Below are 19,542 nucleotides of genomic sequence, written 5' to 3' on the forward strand. Positions count from 1 at the left end.
TCACCCAATCACATTGTGACACATGTCCATAAACCAATTAAAATGAGTCAAATGGGCAGAAAATTGAAATGAAAAAAGTGAACCTTTTTTCCTCAATTCCCGTCCACCATAGTCAAGAAGCTTTCTCTCCATTTTCTCTTTTAAAGGTTGATTTTCCTAAGCTTCCTCACCTCAAAACCTTATCCTCCCTTCACTAAAATTTATACCCACACTAAGGAGAAGTGTTTGGCAGCCAAGAAAGAGTAAGAAAGTAAAGAAAAATTAAAGTCTTGGTTGGCTTGGATTTGAGCTACAAGAGGTTAGTGCTTATTTATGCATATTTCTCTCTTTAATCCATGTTAGGGACTTAAAATGAGTATGAAATTGTAAGTCAAATGAAATACAACTTATGTGTATGTACACCATGGAATTTGGCAGCCCTAAGGAAGGGATAATTTTGATGGTTTTGATGGATTTAAAATGACTTGGAAATGGTGTTGATGTGTAGACATAAATTTGAAATGGATTAGTATGCCTAATTGACATGTGTTGTGTGAACCTTGAATTTGAGCTAGGGTTTGGACACAAAAACTTGGATCTTGTTCATGTGTTGGTGAAATAAAGTTTAAATGGTCAATTAGTGACAATTTGGCTGTGTATGATGAAGAATTGAAGTGAGTTGTAGCTTGGGATTTGAGTTTGGCTAGGCTGCCCATGGTGACTTGTAGAATTGGACATGAGTCCAACAGGTTTGGGCAGCCATAACTTGAATTTTACAGGTTCAATTGGTGCAAGGCCAATTGGACATGAAACTAGACACACAACTTTGGTGAAGAAACCATGCCCATAAAACCAAACCAAGTGGGCCAAAAGCTTGCCCCAATCCGGGTGACCTGCAGTCTGTTTCTGCAGAATGACCAAATGAATAGTGTTTAGTCATTTGGCCATAACTCAACGTAGAATAGTCCAATTGACCTGAACATTTACCAGCAACAAGCTAAGATATAGACCAACAACTTTCATGAAGAAACCTACCCCAAATTATGACCAGAACCTATCCAACAAGGGAGTTGCAGTCACTGTTCACTGCACTGTAGATATGGTCGGTCCAAAAAAATTCCAATCCGGCCAGTTGTGGTTTTTGGACCATAACTTGAGCTACAAAACTCCAAATGGAGTGATTAAAAAAAAAATTCAAATAGACAAAATAAGGAACAACTTTCATGTTGATCATTTTGCCAAATTCTCAATGCAAAAATGACTAATAGAACAGTAAAAATAAGATATGAAAACTGAAAATTCTGCTCAATTAACTTTAAGCTTAGAAATGGTATTGGCAACCAATACTAACAAATTTTGAATGCAAAATGTGGTATGTTGGGAGTATTAAAACCAATGTACCTATTGTTTATGCAAAAGTCAACATTTTGGTTGACTAATGAAGTGAATAGTAACACCAAAACTTGAAATTCAAAAATTATAAAACTCAAAAGTGTAAAATGCCCTAGTATACCTAACAAGATTGGTTTGGATAGCTTGGCATGCCAATAGGGTTCCGTTAGCAGTACTGCACATGGCATTATGCCATTCTGTGATTTCATGGCTTTTAGCCATTCTGACATTGTGTTGAGACTTGGCCTTGTGCCTAATGTTATTACAGCTTATTAGCTCGTTACATTTATCGGGAGATACATATGTGACCGATGGTGTGACGGCCCGAGGTACTTGATACCCAGTGCCAGTTTACCCGCTTATCCAGTCCAGTCGTCCAGTATAGGTTACTTGGGCAATCAAAAATGAAAGTGGATAAATTTAATGAATAATGAATATAATAAGTACAAAATAAGTAAGACTACAAATACTCAACGAAAATTTATTTGCAATGAGACATCGATACATTCACTGCATATTTATTTTCTGTTATTTCTTTTTATTTTATTATTAGAACCGCTAAGCATTATTGCTTAGCGCATTGCTTTTGCCACGCGTAGGTTCTAGAGATACTGACCGAGAGCCCAGTAGACCACAGACTGGGTGAGACCTTCTGCAGCTCTGCATAGTGTCCGTGTCACCTCAACATCTTCAGTGCATTGGTAGGACACTAGGTTGCTTTTTGGTATTTTGTAACTAACTTTTATTTTCTCATGTGTAATTGAGATTTATGGCATGTATTTTGATGTTAATGTAAATAGTGAAAATTGTATTTATGAATGAAAAATTGAGTATTTATTTATTGCTTATATATGAATACCATAAGAAATGAATTATTGAGAAATGGAAATGTTGTTAAAAAATATTGAGATTTTGATGATTATTGGAGTTTGAGAATGATTGGAAATGATTATTGGAAGTGTTTTTCACAGGTTCCGAAGAACTGTTTTCTCCATTTTTAGCCGGTACTCTGCCGGATTTTCTATAAAATTTTCGGAACCTCAAATAAATTATAAATTCAATAAATGACTTAAATGAATTATATTTCACAAATTATATTCAAAACTATGATAAAAATAAATTAAGGAAGAATAAAAATGATTGAGATAAAATAGAGTGTTCCGGTACACTGTGTGACATATCTTACTCGGATATACTGTAGACGGGTAAGGGGTGTCACACAAAATTTATTGAAAAACCATGCTCTAATACCACTAAAACACGTCACACCTCACCCCTCCGTAAGGCATGACATGATCCCGTAGAATACCTAATGAACTACCGAACTCCACCTACCGATAACTTATTAAGTATCCTAGAAGGGATTTTAAAACCATTTTCTTACATTTTGGAAGTGGTAAGTATTTTGGTAGGAATTAAAATCATTTATTCGAAGTTTTAAAATCACTTAAAATTTTTGTCCTATTTTATTTTTCGCAAATTTTATAAAAATTTCGGCAGAGTGCCGTCTGTATTTTGAAAAAACAGCTTTTCAAATATCTGAGAAAAACACTTCCAATAAATTTTTTCACAACTCTCAACCCAAATCAACTCAAAATTCTCAAATCAAACTACTTCAAAATAATTCCATCAACATTGCATTCAATAAAGCTAATTTACATTCACAAGTTTAATTTATAAATATAAAATTAAAAAAAAAATAATATTATTACAATTTATAAATACAACTGCTCAACTTTACATTAATACATATGAACAATATTTATTTACATCAAACTAAATTATATTGGGTATAAAATAATACCCATACAAAATCAGTGAAGGCTTTTCCAGTTCAGCAGCTCACTCTACTGCCTTTTCCTTGCTCCTATCTGCGACAGCAAAATAAGCTATCGCTGAGTATAAAAATACTCAGTGGTGCACAATAAAAATTTGAAATGCAGTACATAAAATATTTATTAATAAATCACAATTTAAATATTTCACAATTACATTTCACAAATTATCAAAACTCATTATAGCACAATTTTGGTCAAACAATTTGAAAAACATAGTGTTGCTAATTCATACACAACTTAAGCCATGACACAAAATTTTCGATCAATGTCGTGTTGTACACCACGACAAAGCGATCTACAACCCCACTAATCGAAATCAATGAGGAAGGTGGATAGCTAAAGAGTACTCATCCGATCTACAACCTCAACTGGTAAACTAAAGAGAGAGGAAAAATAATCGATTTCACCCCATAAATGGAGGAGGAATAATAAGGCACTGTCATGCTAAGTGTGACTCAAAAATCTATTTCAAACATTTTATTCAAATAATTCATGAGAAATCCAATAAATTTCCAAAGTCATAGTTTCATTTACAAAGTGGCAACACAATTCATGATTAACACCAAATTTTCATAAATCATACCAAATCAATTTTTCAATGATAAAATGCTCAAATAAGGTTTATTGTGCACAACCCTGACGTGAGTCACCTCTAGGCCTTGACTCAGTCTCTGAGACCTTTCGAGTCTTTTTCAGCTGAAACACAAAATTTATAGTGTCTCAGTATCTTTACTTCATAACAATTCCAATAACTAATTCCAATATGTTTAAACTTACATTCTTGCAAATTTTCATATTGAGGTTACTATTTATGTTACTATTCAAGTCAAAATATTGACTTTCTTATACTTAAAAGGTATGGGAACTCCAACTATCCTCACATACCACATTTTGGTCACCAATTTTGTTGGTTTTGGTTGTTTTCTCAAAACTTAGGTCTTTTAAGCAAAATTGCAAATTTTCAGTTTTGGTGTCTTAGGTTGCACTATTCCATTGGTCATGTTGCTGTTAGAATTTAGCTAAGTTTTCTACACAGAAATTGTTTCTTATTATCTTAACTTTATTCTTCTTTTTGAATCACTCCATTTGGAGTTTTGTAGCTCAAGTTATAGCCATTTGAATTATAGCTGCTGGTTTGAACTTAACCTAGATTTCTAGGCACCAAACTGGTTCTGGCAGTTTTAGGTCACCAAATTTGGGTGACTAAATGACTTAGTTAAGGGCATAATTTGGGTTTGTGTTCTTCATGAACGTTTTATGTCTATATCTCAGCTTTCTACTGGTAAAATTTCAGGTCATTTAGACCTGCCTAGCCCAAGTTATGGCCAAATGAACAAACACTGTTCATTTGGTCATTTTTGTACAGGGCAGAACACTCACATCCAGATTTGGCCAATTTGTTCACTATGCTATGGTCACTTTTTGGGCATGATTTCTGAATGAAAAATGTGCCATTTTGTGTCTAGTTTCATTCCCAATTAGCCTCACACCAATTGGGTTGGAAAAGTTTTAGTTTTGGTCCCTGAAAGGGACCTAGGTCAAGCTGCCTGCAGATTGGCCCTCACCAATCCGAATTTAAACTTGTTTCCAACAATTCATACACACCACAAATGGTCACAATTGACCATTTCTCATCTCAAATAAGGTCAATAACATCATTTGGCCAATTCTCAAATTTTTCTTCAATTTTTCACATGCTCAAAACCCTAGCTACACACAAAGCTCAATCTAATGCAATTTAAAGTGTGTATTCATATTCTACACACCTAATTCACCTCAATCAGCCATTCAAAACCATCAAACTCATTCTTAACAAACCCTAACCCTAGCTGGATGAATTTCCTATTTACTCCCCCAACAATTGTTTGTTTTGATTTTTAAGTTGAAATCTAAGTTAAATTAACTCAAAACATGTGTTTTAAACTAAAAATTCCAATTTAAATTCTTACCTCAACTTTGGAGTTCCACTTCCTCAATTCTTTTCTTTTCTCCTCCCTTTTCTTCTTCAATCTCTTTCTCAAGTTGATCTAACAAGTTTTTATGGAAGAGTTTGGGGCAAGGTAGGGTTAAGTTGGGTGAACTCAAGCTTGAGATCAAGCTTCCATGGTGGTTTTGTAATGGAGAGGGAGAGAGAGAGCTTGGACGTCCAAAGAAGAAGAAGAAATGAAATGATTTTTTTTTTCCTTTTCTTTGTTTTATGTATAATTATCTTAAGTTTTACTTAGTCAAAATTTGCAATAAATTAAAATCATTTATGATGTCATGGTGGGGTCACTTGGATGATGTAATAAACTTTTCTCTCTTTTTTTTTTTCATTTCTCCATTCTTCTTTAATTTAATTCTATATTTCAAAATTTTCATTTCTCTAATTTTATTGGACAGTTAGGTCAGGAGTCAGCTCTAGGGGTCAATTGACCAAATTACGCCTCGCCGGTTCGAGCCGATTTGCAAATAATTCAATATTTCTTCCAGATCCCTGACCTAATTATTTGACTGGCTTAACAATTCTTTTTTGTGATTTTCTCTTTTCCACTGTGTTCACAATAGTCCTAAGGACCGCGGCGTCACATTTTAAGGTTCGAAATTTGAGTTTAAATAGACTTCGTAGTCCTTCCCGAGAAGGTTACTCATAGCTGTGACTCTCGGCTCATTTAACCTCTTATATTCTGTTTTTCTTATTTATACTTAACTAATTGACAATTACTAATTATTTATGTTCAGAGCTTATCTAGTTGCCTTAGACATGGTTCTAATCCCTTTAATTATCCGGACCGATACTGGTCACCGGAATAGTAAAATATACTAGGCTATACAAATAGGGGTGTTACAGAGAGAGAGTTCTTACCCGAGTTCTTAGCTTAAACTTTAACAAAATATATTGAAAAATACATTCAGAGATCGGGAGAGAGTTTTTACCCGGCCTCTTTTAGTAAAACATATTAAGAGATCGGGAGAGGGTTCTTACTCGAGTTCTCAACTTAAAATTCTTAATATACTAAGAGATCGGGTGAGAGTTCTTACATGAATTCTCAGCTCAAACTTTTAGTAAAACATATTAAGAGATTGGGAGAGAGTTCTTACCCGAGTTCTCAACTTAAATTCGTAATACACTAAGAGATCGGAGGAGAGTTCTTACCCGATTTCTCAGCTTGAACTTAAAATATATCAAGAGGTCGGGAGAGAGTCCTTTCCCAGATTCTTAACAAAAAATCTGATAAAATACTTTAGAGCGAGAGAGAGTCCTTCCTCCTTTAATCCTAATACTCCTGTCACGAAACTCTCTATATGTTCTAAACAAAGGATCGATGGGAGAGTTCTTCTAAAGTACCCTAAGTATTATGTTGAGGCCCAATGGGGGGTCCTCTTCAAGGCGCTCATACTTATGAAGCAAAATTCCCTCTAAAAACATCATAATTTTAGTATTCATATTAATTCTCAAAATACTTATTGTACAACACCCATTCACTGAAGGGTCATCTCATGAACTTGTGTTCTTGGGTAACCCATGATAGTAAAATATTAAATATTCCTTTTATCCATTACAAAGGATTAACACCATCCTCCCTTTAAACCATCGATTTCAATTTATAAAGAACTCCCCGCTAAATTCGCTTACCCTTGTCAAGGGATGAGGTAGGGTGTCTAACACCTTTCCTACCTGTATGTGGACTCCGAACCTAGAATCTTTATTTTTCAAAGTGGTTCTTATTTTTTTTTACAAATGGTTTTCTTTAATTTCCCTCAAAATTAAGGTGGCGACTCCTCACTTTTCCCACTTCAGTGAGAATCGTCCGGTGACCACAAAATCCTTGTGACAACTTGGCGACTCCACTGGGGAAGAATACCAAAGTAACCGTGGTTAGGAGTCTAAAGAGCGAACTTAATTCTGTATTCTTATGAGTTGGTAATTACGGGGGGTAACTTATAAAATCAAAGTTTTTAATATTTGATTGTTATTCTCTCTGCCCATTTTGTTTTTTTTATTGTTTTATTTATCACAGTAATCTTCGCCTAAATCCCCTTGAATAAGGAAGAGGTAAATATGTTCCTTCACACAAAAATCACCTACACAACATCCTCACACACTTTAGCCCTATACCCGGGCTCTTTTACCCTATAGGAAGTAGGAAGGGGTCATGTAGCGGTACCTGTGGGTTTTTACCCCATTAGTATCCGTGAAGACTTCTGCTCAGATTGGAACTTATTTCACTTATCGTGATAACCGTGGATTTTTCCCGTCATTATCTTAATGGTGAAATGGGGCTCTATTATTTACAGTAGGAACAATTTGGGAACCTGTGGCTTTAGAAAATTAGATCTCGAGCTAAATCGTCACGTTAGTCAGAGCTTATGATAAGCCATCCTTGAAAGTAGAACCATCCGACTAGATAGTACCTGCCTGGTGTTACGGTCACCCTATTTTAGGACAAAAGGGACATACTCACTTTTACCTTGCTCTAATTATATCTTTAGATTTTCTTAAATAATATGAGGGTAATTTTGAATTATACTGCCAGGATAAATCTAAACGCCTTCCTACTTTGATAGGTGTGTAGATATGATCACGTAAGTAGTATAATTGAAAATTACCTGAATTTATGTTGCTAACCTTTTCTTTTACAGGTATTGAAAATTGGCGTTTGTCGGGGTAGGGTAAACTTTAAAATGGCATATTCGAGTCGGTCAGCCGAAAGGGTTTCAAAATAGAAGTAGGGTGCTTGACAAAGATTCGAATCAGTGCATAGTTCCGAATCCCTACAGAATGATGAGATAGAAGTAGAAGCCCATTCATTGCCTCCATTGGATCCTAGTAAAATTGAGATCAGAACAGCTGGTTTTGATGACTTATTGAATATTTGGAAATCGTTGCCCAATCATGCCCAGGCACAGTTCGAGGAAAAATATGGGAAGATTGCCTCCTTGATACGGGTCAAAGTGCAGGCTCCGACAATAAAGGCCATGTTGTCCACTTGGAATCCCAGTTATAGAGTATTTTCTTTCAATGATATCGACACGATGCCTACGATAGAGGAATATCAGGCGCTACTGGAAGTCCCTTACATAGCTCAGAATCGTATTTATCTCCACCTTGATCACAGACAGACATGGAAACAGTTTACACACACTATAAGAGTCCCAGCAGAGGAAGCTAGAATAAAAGAAACCACTAAAGGAAACTCGCGTGGGTGGCCTTGGGTCTACATTAAGAAGCAACTAGATTAATACATTCAGAGTGAGAAATGGGATGAGGCTTTATCAGTTTTAGCTCTAGGGATTTATGGACTGGTTTTGTTCCCCGGACCTCTGGGAATCGTTACCCATGGTGTGACAAAATTATTTTGGGCAGTGGAAAAACATAATTTCAATCCAATACCGATTATTCTTGCTGAGACCTTCTTAACCTTGACGTATTGTGTGATGCCCTCACTTTAGGTAGTTCTGTACGTTCTACTGTTCTGGTGACTAATGTCTGACTGGACAGCTAAAATGCCTGGAACTATAGACTAGAGTGAGGAGTCATAAATAATTGAAACAATGGTAAGAAAAATTTAGGAAAAATTTTAGATATGAAATACAATAAAGTTAAATGAGCCGATGCCTCGGTGATGGGTGACCATAACCGAAAGTTGCTGTCTTCACAGCTAGTAGCCCTAAACCTGAGGGAAAATCCATAAAATAATTTTTGGGACTGTAGAGAAGAGTCATTGAGGTTTTGATAGCATTAAAATGCCAAGAAAATGCTTAGAAAAATTTTTTAATTGGTACAGACAATTTTTGTCTGTTAAGCCAAACAGAGGGCATTTTGATCATTTTGCCTTCAGATATGATTTTTGACCGACTTGTTCATTTATGTTAGTGAATTATATGACATAAAATATGAATAAATATTGCTAAAAATTAAATTGGAAATGAGTAGGAGAGAAAAGAAAAGAAAATGAATAAAAATTGGAATTATGACATAAGATGACGTCATTTAACATGCCTCCACCAATCACCATTCAACAGCACAATTAAAATTCTTTAAAAAGCGAAAAATGAGTCAAATTAAGAAACCAATTTCTAGTTTCTTCTTCCTCATCCAGCCGTGACTCTCTCTTCCCTCTCCCTCCATTGATCTTCCAACCAAGCTTCATTTCCCACTTCAATTCACCCACCAAACCACCATAAAACCTCATCTTGTCTTCACAAAAATTGACCCTTACCACTAGAGTAAGACCTGGACAGCAAAAATAATTGGAAATCAAGAAGTTTTGGAAGTTGGGAATTGCTCACAAAGATGTTAGTGCCATATTTCTTGCCTTTATTCCCTTTTAAACATGAATTCAAGTTAAGTTAGGTTAGAAATTAATGAGAAATGAAGTAAATATGCATGCTTAGGTTTCATGGAATTTTGGCCAGCCTTATGGGAGTGAGAGTTTGATGGATTTGAATGGTTTAGAAATGGTGTTTGATTTTAGAAATCAATTAGAAATTGATTAGTATGCCTAATGTGATATGTGTTGTGTAAATCTTGAATTGGAGCTAGGGTTTGATATAACAATTAGGAATTTAATGATATGTTGATAAATTGTTGATGTTGAGACCAATTATGGACTAATTAAAGTGCATGGAATGTGATTTGTGGATGGTAGTAGTGTGGGAAAGTGGTATTGGAAGTGTTGTTTTTATGCAGGGAATTCTAGACCTATGAGTCCAGTGTATTTAAATGAACATAAGTAGAGCTAGACAACTCCAATTGGTGTATAGCCAATTTGAGATGAAATTTAAGACCTTAAGCTACATTTTTCATGAAGAAACTATGCCCAGAAAACCACAATAGAATAGCCTAAAAATTGACCTAATCCGGGTAATATACATACTGCCCTGGAAAATTGACCTTTGTTCATTTGGCCATAACTCAGTGTAGAAATATCCAAATGACCTAAATTTTATATCAATGGAAATATTAGACAATTTAGAACAACTTTCACGAAGAATACAAACTCAAATTCTGAATTTAACCAATTCAAATTGCTAGTCCAATTTAGGACACCAAATTTGCCCAGAAAATCTGGGTAAGGTCCAATCCTGCCAGTTATGGTAAATTGGCCATAACTTGAGTTACAAAACTCCAAATGGAGTGATTCAAAAAGGAAATTAAAGAAGACACATAAAAGAACAACTTTCATGAAGAAAATTTTGTCAATTTTCCACTGTAACAATGACCAATGGAACAGTAAACTTAAGATATGAAATCTGAAAATTTTGGATAACATAAAATAAGCTTTGAAATGGTATTGGCAATCAATGCCAACAAAAATAAAATGCAAAATATGGTATCTTGGTGAACCTAAACAAATCTATTATGAATTAAAAAGTTAACTTTTGTGTAGGAATGGCCAAGTGAATAGTAACAACCAAAATTAATGGAGTGAAAAGTACCTCACTTAAATGATTTAATGAATATTTAAATTATGTAAATGTGTAGATGAGGTTTGTATTCTTACCACAAATAGAACTTAGGTGACATTGTTAATATATTTTGAAATGTGGTTTGGAAATCAATATAAATGAAAATGTTGAACCTATGCACATGTAAAATGATGTAATAAATTAGATAAGGAATTAGAAAGGAAAAATAAATGATATAATTGATAAATTGTGAATTACATAAATGATATTCATGAATATATGCATTAGATGAAAATGAGTCTAGATATTGTACTTCTACTAGAAAATAAAGTTTAGAATGTTACAACAAATATATATAATGGAATATATAATGAAATAATTGTTATAAATTGTGATCATATGCATGACATAATGAATGAATAAATGAGTCATGTTAATGTATGAATGAGACATTAGTTCTCATTATTGTAGAAAGGAAAAGTACTTTGAGTACAATGGTATATGAGAACCATTGTTGTGAATTGTGATCGATACAAATGATATAATGAATAAATATATGAATTATGATAAAGGTAAAATTTATGTAGAAATGTATTTTAAAAATTTATACTTTTATTAGGAATATAATTGAAATGTTATAAATTATAATTGAAATTTGTCATGAAATAATAAAGTCATAAAACACAATATATTAACATTTAATGGTACTAATGTGTCAATGTATTGGCTAGACACGTGTGTCAGATTGGATAAATTGGCATGCCAATAGGGTATTATTTTAGCAGTACTGCGTAAGGCTTTATGCCCGTATTCATGGCTTTATGATCGCACTCATGGCTTTTATGCCCGATTATATGTTATCATGGCTTTTTATCCATACTAACTGCATACTTAGTTGACGTGTTGCGTCCCATGGTATGACAGCCCAAGGCATTGCGGTGTCCAGTGCCAACAATCCGTTATCCAGTTTAGTCATCCTGTCATAGGTTACCTGGGCAGTGTAAATTATTGAAATTATTTAAGAACATTAGTATTGAATGAAATAAGGAAAAAGATTAGCAATGGAAACATAACTGAATCAAGTAGTACAAATGAAATTTTTAGAATTGTAGGAACCAAAAATACAATACTCCTAAAATTAATCTGTATATCGAATATTATTATTGTATAAACTCAGCACTTCCAAAGAGGGACAAAATAGAATATAAGATAGTTGATATTAGAAATATCATTCCAAATTTAATTGATACCCGAGGATCTAAATTATACTTTAGAATTATACTTCAGTCTTTCTTATTTGTATATATTATTTTCTTGTTATATTATTGCACCGCTAAGCAGAAATGCTTAGCACGATGGATTTGTTTCCTTCGCGCAGGTGCTGAAGCTAAAACCCAGTGGACATTTGACTGGGATTTTTGGATTCTAGATCTACAGAAGTGTCAGAAGTGTTCAAGTTGTCACCTCCTCAGCAATGCATGTAGATAGGGCTCACAAAAGTTATTTTATGTATTTATAATTAGTTATTAATTGTAATGTAAATTATGGTATTATAATTAATTTGTACATCATGTAAATTGTGAATTTATGAAATTAGCTTGTAAATCATGTAAATTATGAAGTTTGAGAATTTTGATACATAAATTGAGTATGAATGGATATGTATGCAAATGAGTTGCAAAAATTGAATGTGTGATGAGATGATTATGAAAATAACTGATGAGATTTTATTGTGAAAATATTGTTGAAATTTCAAGCAAGTGAATAGTAAAATACGCCAAATAGTAATAGAAATAAGGGAAACTCCACTGGTTTCTCCATAGAAAAATAAATGATATTAAAATATAACGAGAACAGAATTTTTAAAGGAATAAAATAAGATAAAATAGGGTGCCCCGGCATCAAATGTAGCACACCTTGCTCGGCTACACTGTAGACGGGTGAGGGGTGTTACATTTATTGGTATCAGAGCACGGTTTAGGCATTCCTAGGCATAGATAGATAGAAAGAGATAGTGTGCATAATATGCATTGCATTCATAAGAGTCGAGGTGACACTAATGTAGATCTGTTTCCTTTGGTTATTTTAGGTTAAGGCATGGGCTCAGAATCATAGAGGGCAGCAGAGGAAGAAGTAGTAAGCCGTATCCCAACTGGGAGTGATGTTGGAAATCAGGGAGATCCTGCTCCACTAGTGCAAGAGTTGCCTGTACAACCCCAACAGGCCTTGTTTGAGTAGATGACTGAATTCTTTCGACAAATGATTGGGGTTATTCCACCACCGCCTCAGCAGAAATCACATTTAGGAAAAATTAGGAAGTATAGAGCTGTAGATTTCAATGGTAGAAAGAAAGACGATTCTTCAACTGCTGAGTATTGGTTAGAAAGGACTGAAAGAGTCCTGTAGTAGCTCCATTGCACACCAGAACAGAGTTTGGAGTGTGCAGTTTCATTACTATAAGAAGCTGCATATCGGTAGTGGGATGTCATAACCAAGGTAGTGCCACTAGCCGACGTAACTTGGGAATTCTTTCTGATAGAGTTCAGAAAGAAATATATTAGCTGTGTTCATGAAGAGGAACAGAAGAGGAGTGGTGATCAACAAAAGAGGAAATTTGGACAGTCTAGTAATAAGAGGCAGAGAGAACTGTTAAGTCAGACATCTGATCAAAGTAGGAGACCTAGACCCAGGCCTATACCCATAAGAGGTCAACCAGAAACACTATTAGTGAGTGCATCAGGACTAGCAAAAAAAATGTGGCCATTGTAACAAGTGGCATAAAGGTGAATGTAGGGGATTGATTGGAGCCTATTATAGATGTGGAGTCATGGACCATCGTCTGAAAGATTGTCCTAAGAGAAATTTACCACGGACCCAGACAGAGGTCATGGAAGGACTAGGTACAACAGTAACACCACTTGTAAATGTCACCCAAGCTAGAGAGGAGCAAGATGCCCCAAATATGAATTTGAGGTAAAGTATCCTTCCTTTATGATATACCTAAGTGTATAATGATAGATTCAAAAAGACTAAATAATACCATATATATAAAAGGAGTTGACAGAGGGAGCAATAGAAAGGTAAAGGAATTATCTAAAATACCTAAATCCGGTAAATTTCGAGGACGAAATTTTTGTTAGAGAGAAGAATTGTAACGCCCTCACTTTAGGTAGTTCCGTATATTCTACTGTTCTGGTGACCAATGTCTGACCGGACAACTAAAATGTGTGGAACTATATTTAAACCAGAGTGAGGAGTCATAAATAATTGAAATAATTATGCAAAAAATTTAGGAAAAATTTTAGAAATGAAATACAACAAAGTTAAATGAGCCGGTGCCCCGGTAATGGGTGACCCTAACGGGAAGTTGCTGTCTTCATAGCTAGTAGCTCTAAACCCAAGGAAAATTCCGTGAAATAATTTTTGGGACTCCAGAGAAGAGTCATTGAGGTTTCGATGGCATTAGAATGCCAAGAAAATGCTTAGAAAATTTTTTTAATTAGTACAGACAATTTTCATCTGTTAAGCCAAACGGAGGGAATTTTGGTCATTTTGCCTTCAGAGACAATTTTTGACCGACTTGTCCATTTATGTAAGTGAATTATATGACATAAAATATGAATAAATATTGCTAAAAATTAAATTGAAAATGAGTAGGAAAGAAAAGAAAAGAAAATGAATAAAAGTTAGAAGTATGACATAAGATGATGTCATTTAATATGCGTCCACCAATCACCATTCAGCAACACAATTGCAGAACCTACAAGAGCAAGTCTCAGAATTAAGGAAACAGATCTCAGAATTAATGAAGATGATGAGAGAAATATCCCAAAATAAAGAAACCACCCGGCCAGCACCGAAACCAAGTTTACCAGTAATTCCCCCACCCACAACAACAGTTGATACTTATGCCCAAAAACTTCATGATCAGGCCTCGGCTTCTTTTACCTTTCAAACTCCCATCCCTGATCCAACAATCACCTTTAATCCAACATTCCCAAGCAGTGAATTTCTTGTCTCCTACCATCAAGCTGTCCCAAATGTAGAATTTCATCCTTCAGTACCAATCCCTTCAGTTTACCCTACGACTAATCTTCCAACTAGAGGAATAGTTTATGCAACAGGGGGAGAAAACATAGAAGAAGAGGATGGAGAATCTCCCTTAGAATCATCGATCAATGTCCTGAACCTGGATTCCATATCTGAAATACTGATCGCACCTACCACTGAGGAAAAAGAGCTCGACAATTGCGAAGCTGAGGATATCCCTAAGCTTTATTTCGAGTAAAGTATATTTTGTTACCAATACTTGATTACATTGTCCATGGTGTCAAATGTAATTCTGTAAATGGACCTATTTTTATGATTAAGCAATTAACAAATTAATAGCGCATTTTCTCAAACTCTATGTCAATATTTTCTTTTAAAAGTGCATTACAAAAATTCAATCTTTAATATAATCCACTTTCACTTCTCCAGGACCATTGACCAACCCCTCCATAATAATCCATTCAACTCCAAAATCCCTTATGTTAACTTTGAGAGTCCCATAATCGCCATTGATTTAAGTGACCCTGAAGAAGAGCTATAAAAGAACCGAAAGAGGCAAATGAACCCACTCTAGTGCCCTGTGGAGATGAAATGAATACTGTGGAGATGAAATGAATACTGTGAATCTGGGGACAGAGGAAAATAAAAGGGAACTTAGAATCGTGAATACTGAAGAACTGGAAGACATGATTCAACTACTAAAGGAATTCATTGATGTATTCGCTTGGGGCTATGATGACATGCCAGGACTAGATACTCAGATAGTCACTCAAAAGATTCCCTTGATCCCTGAAACAGTCCCAGTTAAACAAAAGTTGAGAAGAATGAACCCCGACACCCTGTTCAAAGTCAAGGATGAGGTCAAAAAGCAATATGATGTTGGATTCTTAGAAGTAGTAAAATACCTGGAATGGGTGGCTAACATTTTCCCCGTGATAAAGAAAGACGGCAGAGTGAGAGTATGCATTGATTATAGGGATCTCAATAAAGCAAGTCTGAAAGATGATTTCCCTCTCCCGCATATGAATGTGCTGGTAAACAATGCCATAGGATTGGGGAGGTGTTCATGTATTAACGGAGCCTCAGGGTATAACCAAATTTTAATGGACAATGATGACAAAGAAAAGACCGCTTTCATAACCCAGTGGGGAGTCTTCTGCTACCGGGTGATGCCTTTTGGGCTAAAGAATGAAGGGGCTACTTACCAACGCGCCATGGTCACGTTATTTCATGACATGATGCATAAAGAAGTAGAAGTTTATGTGGTTGACATGATCATTAAATCCAAGGGGACTGAAAGCCATGTGCGGGTATTAAGAAAAGTGTTCAAAAGGCTCAGAAGTCGATGAGGTGACACGGACACTATGCAGAGCTGCAGATGGTCTCACCCAGTCTGTGGTCTACTAGGCTCTCTATCGGTCTCTCCAGAACCTACGCATGGCAAAAAGCAACGCGCTAAGTAATAATGCTTAGTGGTGCCAATAATATAATAAAAAGAAATAACAGAAAATAAATATGCAGTGAATATATTGATGTCTTATGCAGACAATTTTTCGATAATTATTTGTAGTCTTATTTGTTTTGTACTTGTTATATTCATTATTTCATTAAATTTATCAGTTTCCATTTTTAGTTGCCCAAGTAACCTATACTGGATGACTGGACTGGATAAATGGGTAAACTGGCACTGGGTATCAAGTACCTCGGGCCATCACACCATCGGTCACATATGTATCTCCCAGTGTGCAACAGAATAGCTGATAAGCTGTAATAACATTAGGCACAAGGCCAAGTATCAGCACAATGTCAGAATGGCTAAAAGCCATAAAATCACATAATGGCATAATGCCATGTGCAGTACTGCTAACTGAACCCTATTGGCATGCCAACCTATCCAAACCAATCTTGCTAGGTGTACTAGGGCATGTTACACTTTTAAATTTTACAATTCTTAAAATTGAAGTTTTAGTGTTACTATTCATTTCATTAGTCAACTAAAATATTGACTTTTGCTTAGACAATAGGTACATTGGTTCTAATACTCCCAACATACCACATTTTGCATTCTAAATATGTTGGTATTGGTTGCTAATACCATTTCTAAGCTTAGTGTTAGTTATTCAAAATTTTTAGATTTCAAGCATTATGTTTACTGTTCCATTGGTCATTTGTACAGTAGGAATTTGGCAAAGTTGTCTTCATGAAAGTTGTTCCTTATTGTTTATAGTTACATTTATTTTTTTTTTGAATCACTCCATTTGGAGTTTTGTAGCTCAAGTTATGGCCTAAACACCACAACTGGCCGGATTGCAAACTTTCCAGATTTTCTGGACTGAACCAAATTTACAGTGTTTTATGTACTGACTACAGGTCAATTTTTGAACATGTTATGATCAAAAGTTGAGTTAGGTTTCTTTATAAAAGTTGTAGGTCTATATCTCACTGCTGGTAAAATTTCAGGTCAATTGTACCTTTCTACACTGAGTTATGATCAAATGAATAAATACTGTTCATTTAGTGATTTTGCCCAGGCAGAATGCAAGTCACCCGGATTAGGACAATTTTTAGGTCAACTTAGTTTAGTTTTCTAGGCAGGATTTCTTCACCAAAGTGGTGCCATTATGTGTCTAGTTTCATTTCCAATTAGCCCTGCACCAATTGAACCTCTACAACTCCATTTATATCTGCCTAAACCTACTGGACTCACACTCAGTCCTGCAGGTCAACCAAGGCAGCTCACCCAAACTCAAATACCAAGCCACAACTCACTTCATTTCCTCCTCACACACATTCAAATGGTCACTAATTGAACATTACAAGGTTAATAAACCATCACATCAGCAAACCCTAGAATTGTTCAAGTGTCCAATTTTTTTCATGTTCATACATGCACAATTCTTGCATTTCACTTGCTTAACTATGTTCAATCACCCTTCCACAGCCAAAGGTTGCTCATAACTATTTCGTTATCAAGCAAAATCATCAAACCCTAACTAACCGTAGCTGTCGAAATTTGTAAGGTGCACACACACACATCTTTGTTTTATTTTCTTATAATTCCTACACAATTCATGCCATTAAACATGAATTAAAGGAAAAGGAGTAAGAGTTGAACACTAACCTTGTTGGAGCTGAATTTCAAGCTACCCAAACTTCCTTTTTTCTTCTTCTTTTGGCTCCCTAGAGAATGTTCAAGTTTTAAGGTTAATTTTTTGTGAAGCTAGGTAAGGGTTTCAAGGTAGGATGAGGTAAGTTATGAAGCTTTGATAAGCTTTCAATGGTGGTTTGGGTATGGAAGGTGTCTCTGCTGGTTTGGTTGAAGGAGATGAATTCTGATTGCTTTTGTTTATTTTTGTCTCAATTATCCCTTTTTAATAAGTTGGCTTAATTGTGATTGGCGGGGAGAGTTTTAATGACATAAGCAATGAGGTAAAAATTCACATTTAACTCATTTTCTCTTCTTTTCTTCTCTACTCATTTGCAATTTAATTTTTAGCAATATTTATTCACATTTTATGTCATAATAATTATTTAATTAACTGGACAAGTCGGCCAAAAATCACCTCTGAAGGTGAAATGACCAAAATGCCCTCCGTTTGGCTTAACAGACCAAAAATGTCTGTACCGATTGAAAATTTTTTCTAAGCATTTTCTTGGCATTCTAATGTCATAGAACCCTCAATGACTCTTCTCTGGAGTCTCAAAAATTATTTTATCAATTTTCTCCCTAGTCTAGGGCTCCTAGTTGCGAGAACCGCAACTTCCCACTGGGTTACCCATCGCTAGGGTACTGGCTCATTTAACTTGGTTGTATTTTATTTCTAAAATTTTTCCTACATTTTTCTTATTAATATATAAGTTAATTATAGTTTCTCACTTTAGTTTAAATATTTTTCCAGACGTTCTAGCTGTCTGGACTGACACCAATCACCAGAACAGTAGAATGTACGGAATTGCTATAAGGAGGGTGTTACACGAGCATCTTCGAGTTCTCACTCCAGTTTAGCTATCCTATCCTCATAAGATTTCGTCCGACCTTCTATCTTGGCGATGTAGTTTAAGCAGACGAAAGTTGGGTTTTGGTGGAAGCTACATCCTAGACCGCCTTCAGAATTTCTTGTCTTATGAGATAAGCCTTTTCTCTGATTATATATTGATTCACAAGGCTCTCTATGCTCAAGCTCATCCTTTGAGTCAAGAGGTCATCAATGCTATTCCGAGTCAGTCTATTTCGGTTGTCTGGAAAGTAGATGGTGGCACCCAAAACCTTAGCCAGTCTAGGATTCCCCCGAACTGAACGATTCTTCTCCAGCGAGTGGATGAGGACCTAAGCACCACGAGATAGGGTCCTCACAGTAGGTTGGGAAGACCCTCCTTCCGCACTTGAAGAAACCAGCAGAGGCAGTGGTTCATCTTGTCGAGGAGGGGAAGGAGCAATCTCTATCTCTGGGGTTGGCTATTCTGGAGGTCAAAACGAAGAGCCCGGCCTTTCTACTGAGTCACACCTTGACGTCTGTGATGCAGCAGTAATTTTCATTTCTCAAACTTTCCAGGCGACCTCCCTTTTCCGCTTATGGCTCTCCTTTGCACTCTCGCCTCCTGCCATACCTGCACAGAAAACAAGTTAGTGAGATCACCAAAGTCAGGAGATTGAAGATTTAGGTTGTACCGATCCCTGGTCCAAGGTCAGAGAGCTACAGTTCATAATCCTCATGGGCGATCATTTGCATTAGCCACCACTTCAGTTCGGCCATAACTGCATCTAAACATGAATACTTGTGAGTGGCTTCCTGATCCTTCAATTCCTTTACCATGGCGTCCTCGTCTCTATTTAGGGTGATCTTCTTTGGAACTGAAAGGACCAGGTACTGCCAACTGCACGGGATACCGT

The sequence above is a fragment of the Hevea brasiliensis genome, chromosome 3 (assembly GCF_030052815.1).
Source record: "Hevea brasiliensis isolate MT/VB/25A 57/8 chromosome 3, ASM3005281v1, whole genome shotgun sequence".
Lineage (NCBI taxonomy): Eukaryota > Viridiplantae > Streptophyta > Magnoliopsida > Malpighiales > Euphorbiaceae > Hevea > Hevea brasiliensis.